The sequence below is a fragment of the Mesoplodon densirostris genome, chromosome 2 (genome assembly GCF_025265405.1).
Source record: "Mesoplodon densirostris isolate mMesDen1 chromosome 2, mMesDen1 primary haplotype, whole genome shotgun sequence".
Lineage (NCBI taxonomy): Eukaryota > Metazoa > Chordata > Mammalia > Artiodactyla > Ziphiidae > Mesoplodon > Mesoplodon densirostris.
In genome coordinates this window covers 6,044,671-6,066,050 of record NC_082662.1, presented here as the reverse complement: position 1 = coordinate 6,066,050, position 21,380 = coordinate 6,044,671, and the positions used below count along the sequence as shown (strand labels likewise).

General features: G+C 41.0%; 1 long non-coding RNA gene across 1 annotated transcript; it reads right to left on the bottom strand.

Moving 5' to 3' along the window:
- Positions 1 to 8,790: 8,790 nt before the first annotated feature.
- Positions 8,791 to 20,026, bottom strand: LOC132477293 (uncharacterized). The gene is made up of 5 exons (XR_009530252.1): positions 19,958 to 20,026; positions 19,570 to 19,638; positions 11,782 to 11,936; positions 10,794 to 10,909; positions 8,791 to 8,999 (listed from the first exon to the last, which is right to left on the bottom strand). It is a non-coding gene; the product is annotated as an uncharacterized LOC132477293 (long non-coding RNA).
- Between the last annotated feature and the right edge of the window lie 1,354 nt (positions 20,027 to 21,380).

Below are 21,380 nucleotides of genomic sequence, written 5' to 3'. Positions count from 1 at the left end.
TGAGTCAGTTTCAGTAACTTGTATCTTTCAAAGAATGTCTGTTTCATAAGTTATCAAATTTCTTGGCCTTAAATTGTTCAAAATATTCTCTTATAATCCTTTTATTATTTGTAGGATACATGGTGATGTCATTCCTGATATTGGTAATTTGTGCTTTTCCCTTTTTTTAAAATCTTGATCATTCTGGCTAGGAGTTTATCAACTTAATTAACCTTTTCAAAGAACCAGCTATTGGCTCCATTGATTTTTCTCTATTGTTTTACCATTTTCTATTTCATTTAGCTTCCACTCTTCTCTTTACTTATGCTTATGTTTGGTTTAATTTGCTTGTCATTTTCCTAGTCTCTTAAGGTGGAAGCTTAGATCATGAATTTTAGACACTTCTTTCCTAATATATGTATTTAATGCTATAAGCTTCCCTCTAAGCACTGCTTTGGCTGCATGACACAAATTTTTAAAAATATATATTTATTTATTTATATATTTATGTATTTATTTGGTTGCATTGCTGCATGCTGGATTTTGCTGCAGGCTCAGTAGTTGTGGCATGCGGGCTCTCCAGTTGTGGCGTGCATGCTCTAGAGCATGCAGACTTAGTTGCCCCGCAACATGTGGGATCCTAGTCCCCTAGCCAGGGATCGAACCTGCATCCCCTGCATTGGAAGGCAGATTCTTAACCACTGGACCATCAGGGAAGTCCCCATGACACAAATTTTGATATACTGTGGTTTCACTTTCATTTGGTTCAAAATATTTTCTAATTCCCACTATGATTTCTTCTTTGACTCCTGGGTTATTTAGAAATGTGTGTAATTAAGAAATACTAGAAATTTTGTTTCCCTAATACTTAGAGATAGTTCAGAAATTTTTCTGTCCTTTGTTATTATTGTTGGTTTACTTAATTTTAGTTAAGTTCCAGTGGCAGGGGATTGGTAATAATTGGTGCTGTCCCTCGGCTGAAAACTTCTCAGGCATTTAAACTATTTAACGTACTTAGCAGACAGATTTTTTTCATGGCTACTGCAAAGGTAAATTTCAGACACATGTTCTGAATTAATGAAATCTTAATATGAATGTTGACATTTAACATTTAATATTAAATGCTTTAAGTAAAAATATTAATGATTTTTAACAACCATTACATTTAAGTTAAACACTTGGATTCTTGTGCTTTTTAAAACTTTTGGATTTTAACTCATATTTAGATCATTAAATTTAAAACTAAAGAAAAAAAAATGATCTCAATAGGCAGAGCACAGAGGTTTTGAGGGCAGTAAAACCTCTCTATGTGTTATTGTAATGGTAGATACGTATCTTTATATACATTTGTCCAATGCCAAGAGTGAACTCTAATATAAACTATGGACTTTGGGTGATTATGATGTGTCAGTGTGGGTGCATCGATTGTAACAAAGGTACCACTCCGATGAGGGATGCTGATGGTGGAGGAGGCTGTGCATGTGACGGGTAAGGGGGCACATGGCCTTCCTGTACTTTCTGCTCAGTTTTGCTGTGCACCCAAAACTGCTGTAACAAATAGTCTATTTTTTTAAAGTAATAATAATGAGATCTGGTGACATTCCAAATGCTAGATTAACGTTTCATATTATTTTTGCATTTTTTGCTGCTACTAAATCATTTGTTTCTCCAATCCCATGTGGTTTCAAATGTGACTTTTAAAAAAATCTCCCTTAAATTTCAATAAGCTTTGCCAGGAGTGACAGTAAAATTACTTAGATTAAGCCCATATTATTTTAGAAATGAAGGATTTGAGGGGTCAATCAAGTCCCTGGGATGTGAGTCAGCTATTAAATTAATATCTTAAGGAAAAAGTACCCCCTTTACTAGTCACTCACTACCTTCCCTACTGAGAGTATAAGATCAGCGTTACATGTGCCATCCAGCTGCCTCTCCTAGGAGTTCAGTGGAGCTTGGTAAATAATATCAGAACTGAGTCATTTATGGTTGAATGACACAGAATGAAAAATAAGTGCCTTTCATCCAGTTCCTGTTGCCTAATATGGACTAAGAAATAGACACTTTAACTAAAGTGCCCCACCTGTGACCAAGTGAACCTTTCCCTGCAAGGGTGTTGATCTGATTTCCTGATCAAAAATGGAATCCAAAGATACTGTAAATGATCTGTCTGGACCTGAAAGCAGCCTATTTTCTTTTCTCCAGGGCTTTGCTTGTCAACATGAGTCTATCGAGGTTATTCCTTCACTAGCTGAGGGTGTTTTGTTTTTTTTGAAGAATTTCAGTTAACTCTGCTTTTTCATCCTAGCAAAAGGTTGTATGGCCCAGCTGTCCTACAGGTGGCTAGAGTTTATTGCATGCAGAGGCAGAAACAAGATAACTGAAAACAGAGAATTCATATTTAGAACTTGGGGAAAAAAACTAGGAGTGGTATTTTTACAGGGTTTTTTCAAAACAACTATCCATTCAACTGTGACTTATAAGCCCAGAACAGGGATGTTTCAGATAATTTACATCACTAGTCCCTAGGCCTTCTTACCCACTAATAAAGGTGAAATTTCAAGAAGTAGGACAAATGAGGTTAAGATGACAGCTTTCAGATAACTGAATTAAACTTTAAAAAGCCATAAGGAAAGGGAGCCCTTTCGCAAGGACGTGACGACAGATTCATAAACTGGATGACTCATAAACTGCTTTCAAATTGCAAAACTGATTATGAATCACTGAAGAAAAACTTAAAATCTCCCCAAATCTGATTTCTCTTTTAAAAATCAACAAATGCAGCCTCTGCTGTTCATTAACATATTCTTATTCACCGACCTGAAATAACCTTTGGGTGATCTTAAAATAGGTCAGCTTTTACAAAACACTGCTTAGATATATGTGTTTAAAAACTTGATTTGGCTCTCGGTTTCTTCTGAATGAATCATAAGAGACTGGATGATAAAAAGAATTGTGTGTAGAAAAATGTATTAAAACAGGCATAAGATAAAAAATAATAGAAATTTCTTTTGGTAGAAATCTGTGTTTCTGAATCTTTCTTCAGAAGGTAGTTCCCTTGAACTAGATGCTGGTTGAAGAGTAACGTGGTAAAGGAGGAATTGGCCTTGACCATCATGGCTACCAATTAAAAGGGGGAAGTGTTCAAAAGTAGAGACCAACAAGGTGGTTCATTAGGTAAAAAACCATTAAGAATAGATACATGGGGATCTCTCTGGTGGTGTAGTGGTTAAGAATCCGCCTGCCAAAGCAGGGGACACGGGTTTGAGCCCTGGTCTGGGAAGATCCCACATGCCGTGGAGCAGCTAAGCCCGTGCGCCACAACTACTGAGCCTGCGCTCTAGAGCCCGCGAGCCACAACTACTTAGCCCACGTGCCACAGCTACTGAAGCCGGCACGCCTAGAGCCTGTGCTCCACAGCAAGAGAAGCCACCACAATGAGAAGCCCGTGCACCGCAACGAAGAGTAGCCTCGGCTTACAGCAACTAGAGAAAGCCCGCGTGTAGCAAAAATAGACCCAAAGCAGCCAAAAAATAAATAATTAATTAATTATAAAAAAATTTACGGAAAAGGAATAGATACATGTATATGTATAACTGAATCACTTTGCTGTACACCTGAAACTAACACAACATTGTTAATCACCACAGGTGGGAATTCTCAAGAGATCAGAGTCTCTATCACGCTGTTTAAGAATCTACATTATCACAGGATATTGAAGAATCTACACTAGGCTGTTTCAGAACTGGAAACTAATGGATGACCCAAGAAGGCTCCCAAGAAATGATGAATAACGTCCACGTGGAGAAGATTTTAATCATTAACTTCAGGGTAACCTTAGACTTCTGTCCGATTTCAGGGACAAGTGAGAAAGGACAGTAGTAGCGAAGATGGCATATTATTTAACTGCCGGAAAGGCTTGGAGACCGTGAAGGCAGGTAAAAATAATATTGAGTGCTGGGAGTTTTTTTTCATGTTTATATAAGGGCAGTTTTACTACCAGTAGTTAGGAAACTGAAATATAAATAAACAATAAAAATTTATCTAGACCATGTAAACATTATGGGTTTTACAATTTGGCCTGAAAATCTCATAAGATTTGCTTACTGGATTTCCAAGTGATAACCTCTTTAGATCTTAAACCCCAAAAGGGGAAGGGTGGATGAGAAGGGATCTTGAAACCAAAGGATCCTCAGCTCTGAAGTCCATTGGTCAAGAGGATTTTAAATTCCCTTCACTTCAGGGTAGAGGTAAATTTTTTTCCATCAGCCTAGAGATGGGTCTGTTCTTTTCTCGTGGAACAGCTGCAATATTGGAAGAGTGGGGCATTTACAACCTGAAGACCTGGGTTTCAGTCCCTATTCTGCCATTTACTAGTAGGAGATTAGGGAAGTTATGCAACCTCCCTGAGCCTCAGTTTCCTTATCTCTAAAATGGGGGGGGGGGTGATAGGGAATTCCCTGGTGGTCCAGTGGTTAGGACTCCACACTCCCACTGCTGGGGGCCCGGGTTCGATCCCTTGAGAGAACTAAGATCCCTCAAGCCGTGCAGCACAGCCAAAAAAAAAAAGGTGGGGGGGCAATAAAAACATCTCACAAGGCTGCTGTGGTCCCTCAATAAGGTAAGATATGTGAAAGCTCGGTGTGAGCACCCTGTGAATATTTAGCTGATTTGAATCTTAAAGCAAATGGGAATCCTTACTTTCTGTTTGTGGTATTTCATGGTTAAAATCTTTTGAAAATCATTATTATTCAGAGAAAAACAATACTCTCAGTGTCATTACCAAAGATACTAGTTTCAAAGATTGTATCTGTGAAGACAGCATTGCACATCCATTCTAAACACTCATCTGCAAACCCTTGTAATAACCTTAGCAACTATGATAGGTAAATAGATAGATTTATTATATGGAAAGAGCTGAAACTGTGTCTGCTTTGTGCGGACAACAATCTTTTACCCATAGTAAATACCCTACAGGTATGCATGGAGACGAGTGTTTCCAAGGAATCTGGAGAGATTCCGATGTTTTCCTGCCTCCCCCACTTCAGCTCACTCCCCCGTGGAAAATGTCGCTTTTACTGACCACGGATGAGCTACCAGCCCCTTCTGATTTATAGCCTTTTCCTGTGAACCGCCTCTCTCAGAGCTAAAAGCAGGATGTTACGTTCGTATTTGTTTTACCTCTCCCTTCTCGCCAGGAGTTTAAATTTACTTAGATTAAGAAACCAAAATCTCCACTATCCTTTCTTTCTATAAATTTATTTATTCATGTTTGGCTGCGTTGGGTCTTCGTTGCTGCGTGTGGGCTTTCTCTAGCTGCAGCGAGCGGGGGCTGCTCTTCGTTGCAGTGCACGGGTTTCTCACTGCAGTGGATTCTCTTGTGGAACACGGGCTCTAGGTGCGTGGGCTTCAGTAGTTGTGGCACATGGGCTTCAGTAGTTGCGGCTCGCAGGCTCTAGAGCGCAGGCTCAGTACTTGTGGTGCATGGGCTTGGTTGTTCCATGGCATGTGGGATCTTCCTGGACCAGGGCTCGAACCCGTGTCTCCTGCATTGGCAGGCAGATTCTTAACCACTGCGCCACCAGGGAAGCCCTCCACTATGCTTTTTGATCTTTGGTTGAAGTTCAATGTGTCAAACCTACTCACTATGTAAGGTACTTTTGCCCATCTCCTCACCTCCCAGGATGATGTGGAAATCACTGGGTCTCAGAGAAATACAGAACCAGCTCATGTTTGGGGAGTGGATGTTTCTCCCTCTGGGGACTCTCATGAGAGTGTGGCATTCAAACTTTTAGATTCCCTTCGAAAAAAAGAGTTATCATGAAATCTCTGCCAAGATTTAAAAAGTGGATGGAGTGACTTCATATTTGAATGAAAGAGGCAGTTCATTGGGTGGAGTTAATAAGGGCAGAGGTGAGTCATGGAGTCCTGGGTTGTGCATATAATTACAGCCCATTTAGAAATGAGCACGTATATACATGACCTTTATTCTCCACCAAAGCTGTACAAACATTCACTTCCAAGCTGACACAGACAACCCGTGGAAATACATCCATACAGCAGGAGCCAGACATCTGATCAAATTCGTAAAGATTAGATGGCTCTGAGCGGATGAGGAGTTGAGAAACACCACAGTCCCATTAACCACACACCTAGAGGGCTCAAGGGACCCAACCTCGAGCAGGCTGGTCTCCACGACCCAGGTAATTTGAGTTGATGATAACTCTCCAGGTTGAGATGACATCTCTCAACTTCCCTATTCCGGGATGTTCCCTATTCCAGCTTCACATTGATTCAACCCCTTGGAGGAATCATTACCCCTTCCTTCCCTTCAAAATTCCCTGATATTTGGATGACTTTTCGCAGTTCAAAGACCCAAGTCGTGTTCATTTTGTTCTTTGACATCTCATCCCTGCCCGTCTCTCCTGGTACGTTCACTCCCCACTAATCCTCTCTCCTCATCTCTAATTCTATTACAAGAGCTTCCACATTTCGGCTTTCCTTCACCCTCGAGTTTATCCCATACATCACTGCTGGCTTTGCGTCCCCAAAATGCCCTTTGCAAATGTCACGGCTCAACTCAGAAATCGTTAGTACCCTCCACTGTCTGCAAACTCCTACGCCTGACTTTCAAAGACAAAATCCAGGGACTTCCCTGGCAGTCCAGTGGTTTAGAGTCCACGGTTCCAAGGCAGGGGGCAGGGATTCGAACCCTGGTCTGGGAACTAAGATCCCACAAAATCTGGCCCAAATCTACTTGGCCAGGTTTTTCTCCTGGAACTCCCTTGCTCCAGGATAACTGATGGCCACCCCTCTGTAACACACCCATCAGGTTTCAGGCCTGGCTCTTGGCCTGTAATGTCCTCTTCTTGTCTTCTCTGTGCCCAGGAAGTCCCACCTGGCTGGTGCAACCCCTCTGAGAAGCGTCACCCAACCATTACTTGGCTTCTTTATTCCTTCAGCGTGAATGCACTGCCGGCCAGCTGCTCAGACATCAGCTCTTCCACAAAGCAGCCCTGATACTTCGAGCCGCAGGGACTGTCTCCACCCCCAACCGCTCATTACCGCTCATGAGACATATCACCAACTGCCTGATCTGAGAGTTATTTCCCTGTTAGATTATAAGCTCATTGGCGATAGGGACCATGTCTTAGTCATCTTTTTTATGCCCCGCAGCACCCAACATAGTATATGATTGAAAAATATCTGTTGAAGGAATAAACAAAGCAGTTAAGGGGCCCTGTCAGAGCAACAGACATCTTGACCCCAATTCATAGAAGTCCTTTGGTGCCCTCCTCAGAGCCAAGGTCACACCAGTTATCCTGTGTCTTTAAGAAAAAGCCACCATCTCACAGAAACAGTCCAGACAAAATCAGCTGGGAACAGTAGAGGTAATTTTCTAGACTCTTTGGACAGATAATCTTGCTTTAAAAGATAGCAAAACAGAATAAAAGCTTTCTGAATTACTTTAAAAAAAAAAGGAAAGGAAAGGAAGAAAGATACACCATGGTCCCCCTCATTATTCATCCAAAGTTGTGGCCAATTATATGAGATTTCACAGTTCTGTTTGAGAAATTAATGTGTAATAAGGAAAATAAATATCACACATTTCAATATGCCTACAATTATCCATGGCATATGTGTTAGAGGTCAACCTTGCCAGTGTTTTGAACATGTTGCTCAAAAATACAAGTTATCTGAACAATATAGAGGTTCCTTAAAAAACTAAAAATCGAACTATCATATGATCCAGCAAACCCATTCCTGGGCATATATACCTACAGAAAACCATAATTTGAAAAGATACGAGCACCCCAATGTTCATTGCAGCACTATTTACAATAGCCAGGACATGGAAGCAACCTAAATGTTTTCATCGACAGATGAATGGATAAAGAAGATGTGGTACATATATACAATGGAATATTACTCAGCCATAAAAAGGAATAAAATAATGCCATTTGCAGCAACATGGATGGACCCAGAGATTGTCATACTGAGTGAAGTAAGTCATATAGAGAAAGATAAATATCATATGATTTCACTTATATGTGGAATCTAAAAAAATGATACAAATGAACTTATTTACAAAACAAACAGACTCGCAGACTTCGAAAACAAACTTACAGTTACCAAAGGGGAAAGTGGGGTGGGAGGGATAAATTAGGAGTCTGGAATTAACATATACACACTGCTATATATAAAATAGGTGATCAACTAGGACTTACTGTACAGCACAGGGAACTCTACTCAATATTCTGTAATAACCTATATGAGAAAAGAATCTGAAAAAGAATGGATATGTGTATATGTATAAATGAATCACTTTGCTGTACACCTGAAACTAACCCAACATTGTAAATCAACTATACTCCAATATAAAATAAAAATTTAATTAAAAATTTTAAAAGTACGAGTTATCCTAGTCAGATATAAGAACAGAGTACTAATAAGGGAGAAGGTGTCACATGTACTGAGAGCCATACTCTGGCACCAGGAGGTGATGTACTAAAGTACACACACTCTCTCTTTTTTCCTCATTCTCCTAAAATGTCTGTCCCTTTATAAGTAGCATTACAAAATCCCTGGTTGTATACATCGAAATGCCCTGAAATTAAATGTCATCCCTCTTACCACCCATCTCTTTCCAAATTCACACCAGTCTCCTCCTGACCGCCCGTGGTTTTTCCTGTCCGTGAACGTTTTTCATGCTAAAATGCCATGTGTTTCTTGTAATAATGACACTAATGGGTCCCCACCACAGTTCTATGTCATGTGGATTTCAAAGACACTCAGAGTTACTTTATGACCATCAGATTATTACTGTGTTACTAACTGACATAGTAATTCCATAAAGTAATTAATAATGATGTCTCCACTGAGGAAACTAAAGCCCAGAAAGATTATGTCATCAGCCCTAGGATATTACAAGGTCAAAATAAGACCAAAAGTGGAAACAGGGTCTTCTAATTCAGTGCTGTACTTGGAAGGCGATGCTTTCTTATCTTTCCCCATGGTGTGCTCTGAAAGATACAATAAAAAACCAAGAGCAGGGCATTGTTTTTTTAAATGCTATCTTCTAAAAATAACATCACACATTTAATCCCCAAATGCTCAGTTATCTGAACAATTACCGTGCGTTATTTTTTCTTCTTTGGGGAGACCTGACCTGTCTCTAAACATTGGGAACAGTCTTTCCCTTCTTCAGGAGAATTTCTGTTCTTCTTTCTCTGGTTCAATAGAGCCTCTTAACTGCTCTCTCTGCTTCGGGTGCTAAGACACAATTCAGATCATGTCACTTCTCAGCTCAAAAACCTCCAGTGGCATACTCCATCATTAAGAGTGAAAGCCAAAGTCTTTACCCGGAGGCTTTTTATGATGTGGTCCCTGTTCCATCTCTGTCCTCATCCCCAGCTACTCTCCCCATTGGTCACTACATTCTAGCTGTGCCCTTGTGCTCCTCAGGCACACACCTGCCCCAGGGTCTTTGTACATACTCTTCCCTTTGCCTGGAATGTTCTTCCCCAAACGCCCATATGACTCACATACTACCGAGGTCTTGACTCAAATGTCACCTCCTCCATGATGCCTTCCCTGACCACTCCATATATCATTTCAACTGCCTTCCTACCTCCAGCCCAGCACGCTTAAGATCCTGTCCTTGCCTGTTTTTTTTTTTTTCCCCTAGCACTTGACACCATCCAACACATTGTACTGATTTAGCTTGGGTGTTGTCACGACCCAGTACATCCGTCCAGTGATCACAGTGGAATAGAAACACACATCTTTGCGTGGGGGTTACTACGTGCAAATGTGACTAATGCTGTTGTAAACTGTGCTCGATCCCTTTTTATACTACTGTTAAGCACTATTACAAAGTCACTTGTGGTTGGAATGACTTTAAAACTCGGAATGCTATTAGTTTCCGGTGAATAATTCCAAGAAACATGGTACTTGGGGAAGAATTAAAATGTTTTCAGAGCAGCACAGAAAGCTGCCTGCTGTGGATCCAGGGGAAAAGACCATCCTGCTGAAGTCATTTTCCTGTTTAGGAAACCACAGCAGACAGCTAAGTGGATATTTGGAGATTTACTGTACTCTGATTCATTCAAAATGAGATTCCACATGATAATATGTTTCTTTAAAGTGTTTTGGAAGAAAGTCATTTCCATTTCAGTTTGTATTTTTTTATTTAAAAAAATGTACCATTTCCAAGTTTAGAAGTTACTGTATTCTACCAAAAAGCTTCTTACGGGTTACTCCAAAAGATTTTTAAGAGAAAGAGAGAGAGGGAGAGAAGTTTAAATGGACACACGTAGCTGGGAAAACGGGACAGCTACATGTAAAAGAATGAAATTAGAACACTCCCTAACACCATACACAAAAATAAACTCAAAATGGATTAAAGACCTAAATGTAAGTCCGGACACTATAAAACTCTTAGAGGAAAACATAGGCAGAACACTCTGACATAAATTGCAGCAAGATTTTTTTTGACCCACGTCCTAGAGTAAGGAAAATAAAAACAAAAATAAATGGACACACCTATCCAACTAAATTCAGCATCCACTGGGTGCCTTCCATGGTGTGTCCCCAAGCAAATTATGTAGCCACCCTTTTACCTTATTTTGTGCACGTATAGGAGGTGAAGGGGCCTCTCGCCTTATATGGATACTGACTGTGTATGCCCCCCTCCACCCCATGAAATCAAGGTGGGCACAGCACTGGTTTGCCAGTTCAGCCCTGACTCTGCTCCCATCGCTTCTTGGCAGCTGCCTCCAGAGCTGAGGGTTGGCACCAGGGGACTCAATGCTCACCAGCGCCATCTCCCACTTGGCCATGGTGCTCTGGGCCCTGTGTTGGGTTCCATTCTGGTCTCACTTGTTCCCTGTTCCTGCTGATCCCAGTCCACAGCCCAGAGCTTGCACCACAGCTACAAAAACCAACGCACAGTGTTACTGTCAGAACGACTGGTTTTGACGATTACTGCACGTCTCGTGAGATTTGGAGGAAACCAACGAGATGATGATGGAGAGCCTTCAAGGAAAGTTCTCTCTGATGGCATCCTCATGTATCTTCAGTGCCCTAAAATATCCACCAAGCAGCCCTCTGTCTGCTTCATGCCTGTATTCCCAAACGCCCAACATAGTAACTTGCATATAATACATGTTCAAGAAATAATTACTGAACCAGGTTTTTGTTGGATGAATTTTTCAACGTTAAATATCATAAGGGATATTTATCTGCCTATACAGAGAGAGTCTAATCATCTTTTAACACTGAGCTTTTTGAAAGAAAAACACCATGCATTTATGCAAAAGGCAGTATGTATAGAGCTAAATTATTTAAAATAATTCAAAATGCATGGAGCATGGCCCCTGTAACATCAGAAGAATCTGAAGAACCAGATGAAAAAAGGCTAACTGCACATACACAGGAAACCTTCACTTTTCATCCCTGCATTTCAAAACTTGATTACCAATAAACTGTGGTATATTTAAACAATGGAACGCTACCAGCAGTAACAGCAATAAATACTGCAACATGGATGTATTTCAAAAACATTGGGCTGTGTGAAAGAGGCTTTACACAAAAGAATACAATGATATGGTTCCGTTTATATGAAGTTCCAGAACAGGCCAAACCAACCAACAGTGGAAAAAAGTGAGAATACCAGTTGTCTCAGAGGCTGGAGCAGGGGGTAATTGGGGTAGGCGTCTGAAGGAACATTATGAGGTTATGGTAAATGTTGTACATTTTGTTAGGGGTTTGCATTAACAAGTGCATACATTTGTCAAAACTTACCCAATGGGGCTTCCCTGGTGGCGCAGGGGTTGAGAGTCTGCCTGCCGATGCAGGGGACACGGGTTCGTGCCCCGGTCCGGGAGGATCCCATATGCCGCGGAGCGGCTGGGCCCGTGAGCCATGGCCACTGAGCCTGCACGTCTGGAGCCTGTGCTCTGCAACAAGAGAGGCCACAACAGTGAGAGGCCCGTGTACCGCAAAGAAAAAAAAAAAAAAAAACTTAACCCAGTGGTACACTTAAGATTCGTGCATTTTATTGTAGGTGAATTTTGCCTTAAAAGAAATAAAGAGAGAAATGTAACCATACATGAAAATTGAACTCTAGTTAATGATGGACATGCTGAAGTGTTTAGGGGCGAAGTATACTGATGGCTGCAACTTACTATGAAGTACCTCAAAAAGTAAGATTCATGTGAGAAAGGAAAGGATATGTGGAAATGTTCATGGATTTGCTCATTTCTGTAAAATAAGCATAGGAAGGATAAATCAGAAACAAATGAGACTGGTTACCTGCAAGGAGTAGATGGAATTCAGTGGAAAGAGCGTGTATTTCTACCCAGCCCTGACTTTAGAATCACAGCAAAGTCTCCCATATTGCCCCTGCCAAATAATAAATATAAATATTTAAAATCAATCAAGGTACTTCCCTGCTCAGGGAACTAGATCCTGCATGCCACAACTAAGACCCAGCACAGTCAAATAAACAAGTAAATATTTTAAAAAGTAAAAAATAAAATAAAATCAATCAAGATGTGGAGGAAACCCCAAATAGAATACAAACAGTAACAAATGAATCTAATCGTACTAGAAATGAATAACACAATCACACTGAAGAGGGTGGTGAAGAAAAGAACTAAGCTAAGGAACTTTGAAAAACAGTATTTTGTCTATAAGCTAGAATGCTAAAGACAAAAAGAACTGTATACAGATATTGTACGTGGGTTAGTAAATATGTTTCTCATGGAGGTATGGATTAGCAATTCCAAAACTACTTTATGTGTATGCTAGGACTGAATGAATAAGTAAATATATTGTGGATAATGAGAACCAATTTTTTCACTGCTGGAGAGAGAAATTACTAATAAAGAGGAAGTCCAGAATGAACCTATGGTGCTGAATTGGACTAAAGGCATCAATATGAATTCATGATTTCATACAGATATAAATGAATATTTGCACATATATACTCACAGAGCTGGATAAATACAGAAATGTAGACGCACATGTAGATATGTATGGGTGTTAATCTACATAGATGTCCTAGCTCCATCAGCTGAGATGGCCTGAAAGCAGTGACACCCCCATAACAGTAAGCACACTTAGTGCCCAGGTCTTGCTTTCTAAACACCATTCTCCAATTAAAGAAGCCAAAGCTCCTTAGAAAAAAGAGGGAAAATACAAAGTGAGCTTGCAACATCTTGCAGTGCCAGAAAGTAAGAAAATGCTTCCCCAAATGCCGGGCCATGTTAAAAGGACTCAGCAGCTAATCCAAAAGGAGCAGCCAATGATCAAACTGAGACAGCTTGAGCCACAAAATAAATAATTATAATATGGGAGTAGAACCCAAAGAACAAAATAAATATCCCTGACTCCATCCTGATATAAGTAAATAATTGAATAAATAAATAAATAGGGAAGAAAGGACATCTCTTCCTTATAGTTCAGTTCCAGCAAATGGGACTTCCCTGGTGGTCCAGTGGGTAAGACTCCACGCTCCCAATGCAGGGGGCCTGGGTTCAATTGGGGAACTAGATCCTGCATGCATGCCTCAACTAAGAGCCTGCATGCCGCAATGAAGATCCCACATGCTGCAACTAAGACCTGGCACAGCCAAATAAATAAATATTTTTTTTAATTCCAGCAAATGATGAAGGACGTAGAAAATTGCCACTTGAGAACCACAGAATAACTGCTGCAGGCAAAATCCTGCAATGCAATGAGTAGGTGAACATTTAAGGAGAAGCAGGATATTTGCATGGTCTCAAAGTATCTCCGCCAAAGTACTTATTATTTACAAAGTGACAAATAGTAACTTTACAGTGGGGAGACCTGGCAGACAGCCCCTTACCAAGTGATAAAAGATAGCACCAGTAACCAACCATTAGAGAGTGTGCCATGACGTACCCTCCCACCAAATACGATGAACTGAGAAAGGTATAATCACTCTTGTATAATCACATTCTTGTAAAAAGTGCACAGTCTCAGTCTAACCATGAGAAAACTTCAGACACAACCAAACTGAGGGATGTTTAACAAAATAAATGGCCAGTGCACTTCAAAAGAGTCAAGGTTATTAAAGACAAAAACTGAGGATCTATCATAATCAGGGGAGGCTAAGGAGACACAGCAACTAAATGCAGTGTGGGCTGCTGGATGGATTTTGCACCAGAAAAAGGACATCAGGGGGAAAATTGATGACATTCAAATAAGGTCTGTACATTCATGAATAAATAGTGTTATGTTAATGTTAATTTTCATAATTTTCAAGGCTTTGATCCTTGTATTATGGTTTTGCAAGATTCTAACATTAGGGCAAGCTGGTGAAGGGTATTTGGGAACTCTATTCTTTTTGCAATGTTTATTAAGTCTAACATGATTTCAAAATAAAAAGTAAAAAAAATAAGACGGCTTGATGGATGAATAGATGGTTATATGACAAATATATATACTGAAATGCTAACTGTAGACTCTAAGTGATGGGTATGGAGGTGATCACTGTACAGTTTTCTCAACTTTTCTGTATATTTGAAACTTGTAAGAGTAAAATGTTGGAAACATCTGATTTTTAATAAATTAAATTTAACTTTGATTTAAGTTTAAATGTATCTGTTCCTAACTGAACATAAAGAGCTTTGTAGTCAGTAATTTGACCCGAGTAAAGTGAAATAAGATGACGTTTGCTGATCAGGATGACACAGGGCAGGAGACCCACATTCTGCAGTTAGGAATCAAACAATGTAATCTCAGCAACAAAGGATCAAGTAGCTCGGTGCTTTGTGACTGCCTGGAGGGGAGGGATGGGGAGGGTGGGAGGGAGGGAGATGCATGAGGGAGGGGATGTGGGAACAGATGTATATGTATGACTGATTCACTTTGTTATAAAGCAGAAACTAATAAAAAAAAATGGGGAAAAAAAAAAAAAAACGAGAGCAAGAGAAGAACATCCAAGACCTTAAAAGTAAAAATGGACTTATTAACAAGAGAGCCTTGCCTATATTTTTAGGTTCATAGACTCCTCTTGTTCTAGATGTCCCTTAGTAGAGACATGGTCTCATTAAGAATCTCACGCTATATCTCCTAGTCAAGGCCTATCCCTGTGAGTACAGATCAACCCTGTCAAGCTACTGATTGGAAGGAGGTGGTGGTAGAGTCAGCTAAGCCAGGGCTGGTGTAAGTTGGTACAGTGCCTTAGGTAATATTATTTAATTGTTAGATAAACTGATTCAGTGAATCAGCCCCACAGTAAAATGATGTAACAAGCAATTAATCTGCACTGGTAACCTTTGGTGTTCTGTATGAATGTGTACACTGTAACCCACATATTTATCATTGAATGCGGGAAACAGTGGAGTTGTAATGAAATACACACGTGTTCCTTGGAGACTGAGAATCAGGCGATGATGAAGGGAAAAACATGATCTTCATGCTCTAAAGATTCACAGATCAGGAAACGTCCTATGAGATAATTCAGAAAGCTTCTGGTTCCCCGTATAGAACAGGAAACACCAAAGGTCCAATTCAGCCCTACGAGGATAATTCCAAAACCTCGTCTTCCTGGGAACTCAGAAAGGAATCAGCCCAGAAGGTGGAGACTTCATCAGCTGCTAAACGTATCTGGTTCTACAAGTTAATTGTGCTTGCTTGAAAACTTCGTAATACACAAATCCGTTTCAAAGCTGGATGGAAGTAAAAGACACTTTCCTAGTGATGAATGGTTGTCTTTGAACGTGCATAGTATAAAACTTGAATGCCTCAGTCTAGAACCAGCAGACCACATGTGTAGAGAAGGAAATGTGGTCCATGATGATCACTCTTTCAGGTCCAGTATTGGTGACAATTTCCCTAAACCCTCCGCCTCCTTTCCAGCACACATACGAATCTTTCTTACACATGATTTCATATGTGAAAGGAATGTTTAGTGTTTCCAATTGAATCCGAGGAAGTTAATAATTCTAACTAATAATTTTTAAATACAATAATACCAAATATTCATTAAATACAATGTACCAGGCCCTATGCTCAGGAGTTATTTGTATTAACTCATTAATAATAATAATTTCTTCCCCGAGTGCTAACTGGACCTCAGCAGGACACAGAGCTGACCTGTCGTTTATTGGCAATTCTAGGAGATAGAGTAATGAACACTGAGCATAGCCTTTGAACCTCCTCCATAGCTTGCTTTTTTTTTTTTTTTCTTGTACATACTGAAGGTTTGCCAAGTGTAGAATCGAAAATGATTCCAGCTGCATTTATTTCAAAATTGCCAAGTAGGGCCACTCCTCCAGCCAGTACTGCGCTATTCATTTCTAAATCAAACATGGTGTGCTCAGACCACACGTCTCCCTCTGATCTTCAAAAAACATGCATTTATAGAGAAAAGTCATTTTGTGACAAAGCTTTACTCAAACCTGGAAAAGAATAGGAGACATCACAGATACGCATATTCACTCAGAGATTCTGCAATAAGAATCTGATGTGTTAAAAAAGCAATCAAAGCATACTCCATGCTAATGGGTATTCCATAGGTATACTGTTTTTTTTTTTTAAAAAAGGAGGGGAGATGAGCATTAATCCCTTCAGATCATTTTTTTCAAAGGCCAATGAACTCTAATTCTTTTTCTGAATTAGGAGATTAAATAAGCGCATTTGCTGGGATTGACATATTGACACTACTATATATAAAACAGGTAACCAACAAAGACCTACTGTATAGCACAGGGAACTCTACTCAATACTCTATAATTACCTATATGGGAAAGGAGTCTGATAAAGAACAGATATATTTATAACTTAATCACTCAGCTGTACAACTGAAACTAACACAATATTGTAAATCAACTGTACTCAAATATAAAATAAAAATTTTTTTAAAAAGCACATTTGGTTTGATAGATCTGACACAATTTCTCATTGTGTTTTTCTTATTAAACTTTAAAAAATGAGTCTGTTTTTTTTTGTTTTGTTTTTTTTTTTTTTTGCAGTTCGCGGGCCTCTCGCTGTTGTGGCCTCTCCCGTTGCGGAGCACAGGCTCCGGACGCGCAGGCTCAGCGGCCATGGCTCACGGGCCCAGCCGCTCCGCGGCATATGGGATCCTCCCGGACCGGGGCACGAACCCGCGTCCCCTGCATCGGCAGGCAGACTCGCAACCACTGCGCCACCAGGGAAGCCCATGAGTCTGTTTTTAAAGATGCATTGGAGTCAGTGGTATTCCTAAAGCTGGGCCACACTGTGAGAATTAAAAGCAAATTAATATGCCATCTGTAATACAGGCTTGTGTAGGTACATCGTCTGTAAGAAAATGACCCAGTTCTCCCAAGTGGTAAAGCAAGTCTCTGAGTACATCACTCCCTTCCTCACTCTGCTGTCCCCCCAACCAGCCCTGCTCCCAGTGGTAGAGCAAACCACTGCGTGGATTCAGGAGAAAGAAGATGGCTTCATAGAGCTCGATATATCAACTTGACATTTGGACAGTTAAAACTCCCTGACTCTGTTTCCAATTGTAAAACTTAAACGTGGACTTTGTGGGGACTTCCCTGGTGGTCCAGTGGCTAAGACTCCACGCTCCGAATGCCGGGGACCCGGGTTCGATCCCTGGTCAGATCCCGCATGCCGCAACTAAAAAGATCCCGCATGCAGCTAAGACCCCGCGCAGCCAAATCAATCAATAAATACAGTTAAAACAAACAAATAACAATCATGGACTTTCACGCGAGGGACAAGGAGGCAATGTTCGTGCACGTGCACGATGACAACCGTGTCCTTTCCAGGAGCCCTCTCGGAGCTTTTGCAGTTCCTCCTCCAGAACTGACGCTGCCCTACTGTTTCGGTGGCTACAGCCTCACCCCTAACACATCAGAACCCCTCTTTGTGGATCAAGCCTTCAAGCCTCAACTTGGCTTCTTTCTAACTATAAACGTACCTATACATTATCCTCGCCTTACAGGGATCTGCGTTTCTGATTCTAGTTGTCATATATCCCCTGCTGGTTTTGATTTCTTCAAGTTCTCCCTCCACTGCTTTTTCCCTCTTCTACAATTAAGCTCCAGCACTCAGCCCCTGAAGAAAGAAAACTTTACTTTTTGCAGGATGTCCCTAAATCACTGTGTTCTCCCTCCTATCTTCTGGCACTAATTTCAGCTCCAACCTAGTTCCTGAATCCACCTGCTTCTCTTTACCTTCATTGCCAGGATGCTGGTCCAAGCTATCATTAATTCTCACCTGGACTCTTGATTTCAAACCGAAAAACTGATTTCGTTCCATCCTCCACACATCAGCAGTCCCCTGCTTGTTCTCAGACTCAGAGCCTCCCTATCATTTAAAAGACCCAGCAGGGACTCCCCGTCACGCCCCTTGGCTCTTTCCACCCTCTTTCCACGTTGCCCAGAATATTCTGCTCCCTGCCCCTAACCCCCGACTATTTCACTCCTATTCACCCTTGAGGTCTGAGCTCAAACCTCCTCAGGACCCTTCTTTGACCTCAGATGAGGTCGTGTTCTGTGCGGGGTACTGTGTTTCCTCCCGGCGAAGACTGACTCAGTTTGTGATGATTCACTTACTTTGGGTCACTATTTGATCAGCGTCTCTCTCCCACGAGACCCTAAGGTCCACAAGCACAAAGCTTATGTTACCTTTGCTCACATTCGTGTCTACACTGAATGATACAGGTCCCGACCCTTCTCAGGAACTCAGTAAATATTCCCTTTTGTCAAATGTCAACCTTCCAGAAAGAGAAGTCTGGACTTACAGTCCCTGCTCCTGATTCCCGTTCTCTGCTCACCACAACACCCCTTCCTGTCACACCGATGACTTCCTAATGGTCCCTCCTCCCTGCCTTCAAGACACCAGGCTCTCCACGTCCTCCTGACTTCCGAGATAGATTTCTGCCCTCCTTATCTCTTTGGCCTCTTTCCCTGTCTCCTCTCTGCTTCCTCCTTAAAGGCTGATTTCCCCTCAGTCTGACCTTTTTGCTCTTATCTATTCCCATTCTACACCACTGGTTCATTAACCTTTGGATACCTCTCAGAGTCTGATCAAAGTTACGGACAACACTCCACCCAAGCACGCCAAGTGGAAACTCATAGAAAACATTGCTTATAATTTCTGCTGGTTATAGAAACTTGAATCCTAATCACCAAATCACCGTGGATCCCAGTTAAAGACCCCATTCCACATGCTCTCCTGACACCATCTCCAACTTCTAACCACTACCTTTGTCTGCTGAATCTCTTTCCAGCTCCGAATTCTCTTGAAATCAAGCCCTGACTTCAGATGGCTCTTTCTACCGCTTCCTAAGTGTCCTAAAAGCACCGTCAACGAGGAAACTCATTTCCTCAAACCTGCTACTTTTTCCTGCTTTTCCTATCTCAAACAGTTGCCCCAAGCTAGGTATCTTTCTGATTTTAAAGAATATCTTTTTTTCATCCATGGCATTTCTACAAAACCAGCCAGGATTCTTCCCAGAAAAAAAAAAAGTAGGAAAAAAAAAGAAGAAACATTAATTTTCTTAGTCTAATTTTCTTGTGGTTGTTGTTTGTTTGTTTGTTTTTAATTGAAATATAGTTGACTTACCATGTTGTGTTAGTTTCAGGTGTCAATCCAATTTGCAAATAGTTTTTCAAAATGCATTCAACCTCTTTCCTGAAAACAAACCAATTCCAAAACAGACTGATGAATAAATTAAACATGTAAAGAAAGGAATGATGAAATCATATTAACAGACTTCACCCACCCCTCGACACGGCCAAGAATATAATAAATGTGCTAAGGAACAATTGAAGAAGAAGACAGTGTCTTGGGCGTGAAATAGGGAAAAAAAGAAACACCATGAATGTGGCCCGCATCCCAACCACAGTACCTCTGGAAGCTCTCTTATTTTATGAACCACCCTAATACCACAATTATGCTCCAAAACATCTTGGCCGGCCTCCTCCCTGACCCCTTATTTTGTCAAACTAACCCTCAGTTCTGCTGTGATCATTCCACCAAGCATGCGTCTCCACTCTGTTCTGACTTTTCAAATTCTTCTCAAGGCCCAGGACAAATGATTCATGTATGGGCAGCCCATCACCAGCCAATGACCCCTCTCTGTCTAAAGCAGAACCTAAGCTCCACCTTCTCAAAAAAGCTTTCCCTGATTCAATTACATCAGCAAATGCTTACCAAGCCCTGTTAAGTGTACAGAGCTCTGTCCCGTGGAAGGATTGGTGGGGAGGTGGGTGGTGGGTCGGGGGGAGCTGCTGAATGTACTAGAATAGAGAGGAGACAGAAAGATGAAAATAACGTAGCCTCCAACTCAAGGTGTGTATCATCCAGTAGAACAATTTTTCGGAAACAATACTAAAGCCAAGTGAAATGCTAGGCCTAAAGGCACAGGCATTATGTTCCAAGCGGAGGCAAAAATAATTTCTCCTTTCTCTGAAATTGCATCTTATTTGTACTCCTTTGTGGTTCTATGATTCTTATGTGTTAAATATCCACAACTGGTTCAGAAAGCTTTCTGAGGGTAGGAACTACATTTTTCCTGTCTCTAAAGAAATCTCAAGAACTGGCCTTTGATTGGAGGAGAGGTGAGGGGGAGACAGAAGAGATAAGAGATCACCCCATTCAAAGGACAAGTGCTAATAAAAGGAGCTCATCTCATACTTATCATGAAGCAGTAGCAAATAATAACCAAGCCTGAAATGAACCACAACCTTTATTTTTCAAGGAATGCATCATTTACACACCAAAGGACATGCATCAGAATTTTCAACGTCATTGGCAATTATGTTGGCCTCAAAGCATCCTCAGTTGAAAAAAAGTCAAGATAAAATATGTCTTCCAAGATCTCTTAGTAGTGATTGAGAGCTACATTTGAGGAAAAATGAATCAAAGTATCCGTGTTTAAACCCCACCATTATTATCCCGTGAAGGTGATAGCAACGGTCCAAAGCAAAGCAAGCCAGGTCAAGTTGAAGCAGAGGCTGCTCTGGGCAGCCGACGTGGTACAAGTCCAGCTGGTATAGTAGGTGGTTTGCTCTGGCCTATGAGTCACTCGGAAAGTGCAGTTCTCCACCAGGACTGTAGGCGCTAAGATTCGGTATTTGCTTTTAGACCGTGGGAGCGAAGACTAATAAGGAAAATACAGCAGAACAGCTGGGAAACAAGTTCCCTTCTGACTGCACAGAAAGCACTACTGCAAAGTCATTTTCCATCCTAGAGACAGGGGTCCAAGAGGATGTGTGCGTTCCTGTCCTTCAAATTCATTTTTTTCCCCTCACTTATAGCTTTACACTCCCCTCCCCCCACCCCTTAAAATGATACCAAGCTTCGACTCTGCTTGGTAACACGAAGCATGGCAAAAATATATCACTGGACAAGCAGCTAAAAATTTTTTCATT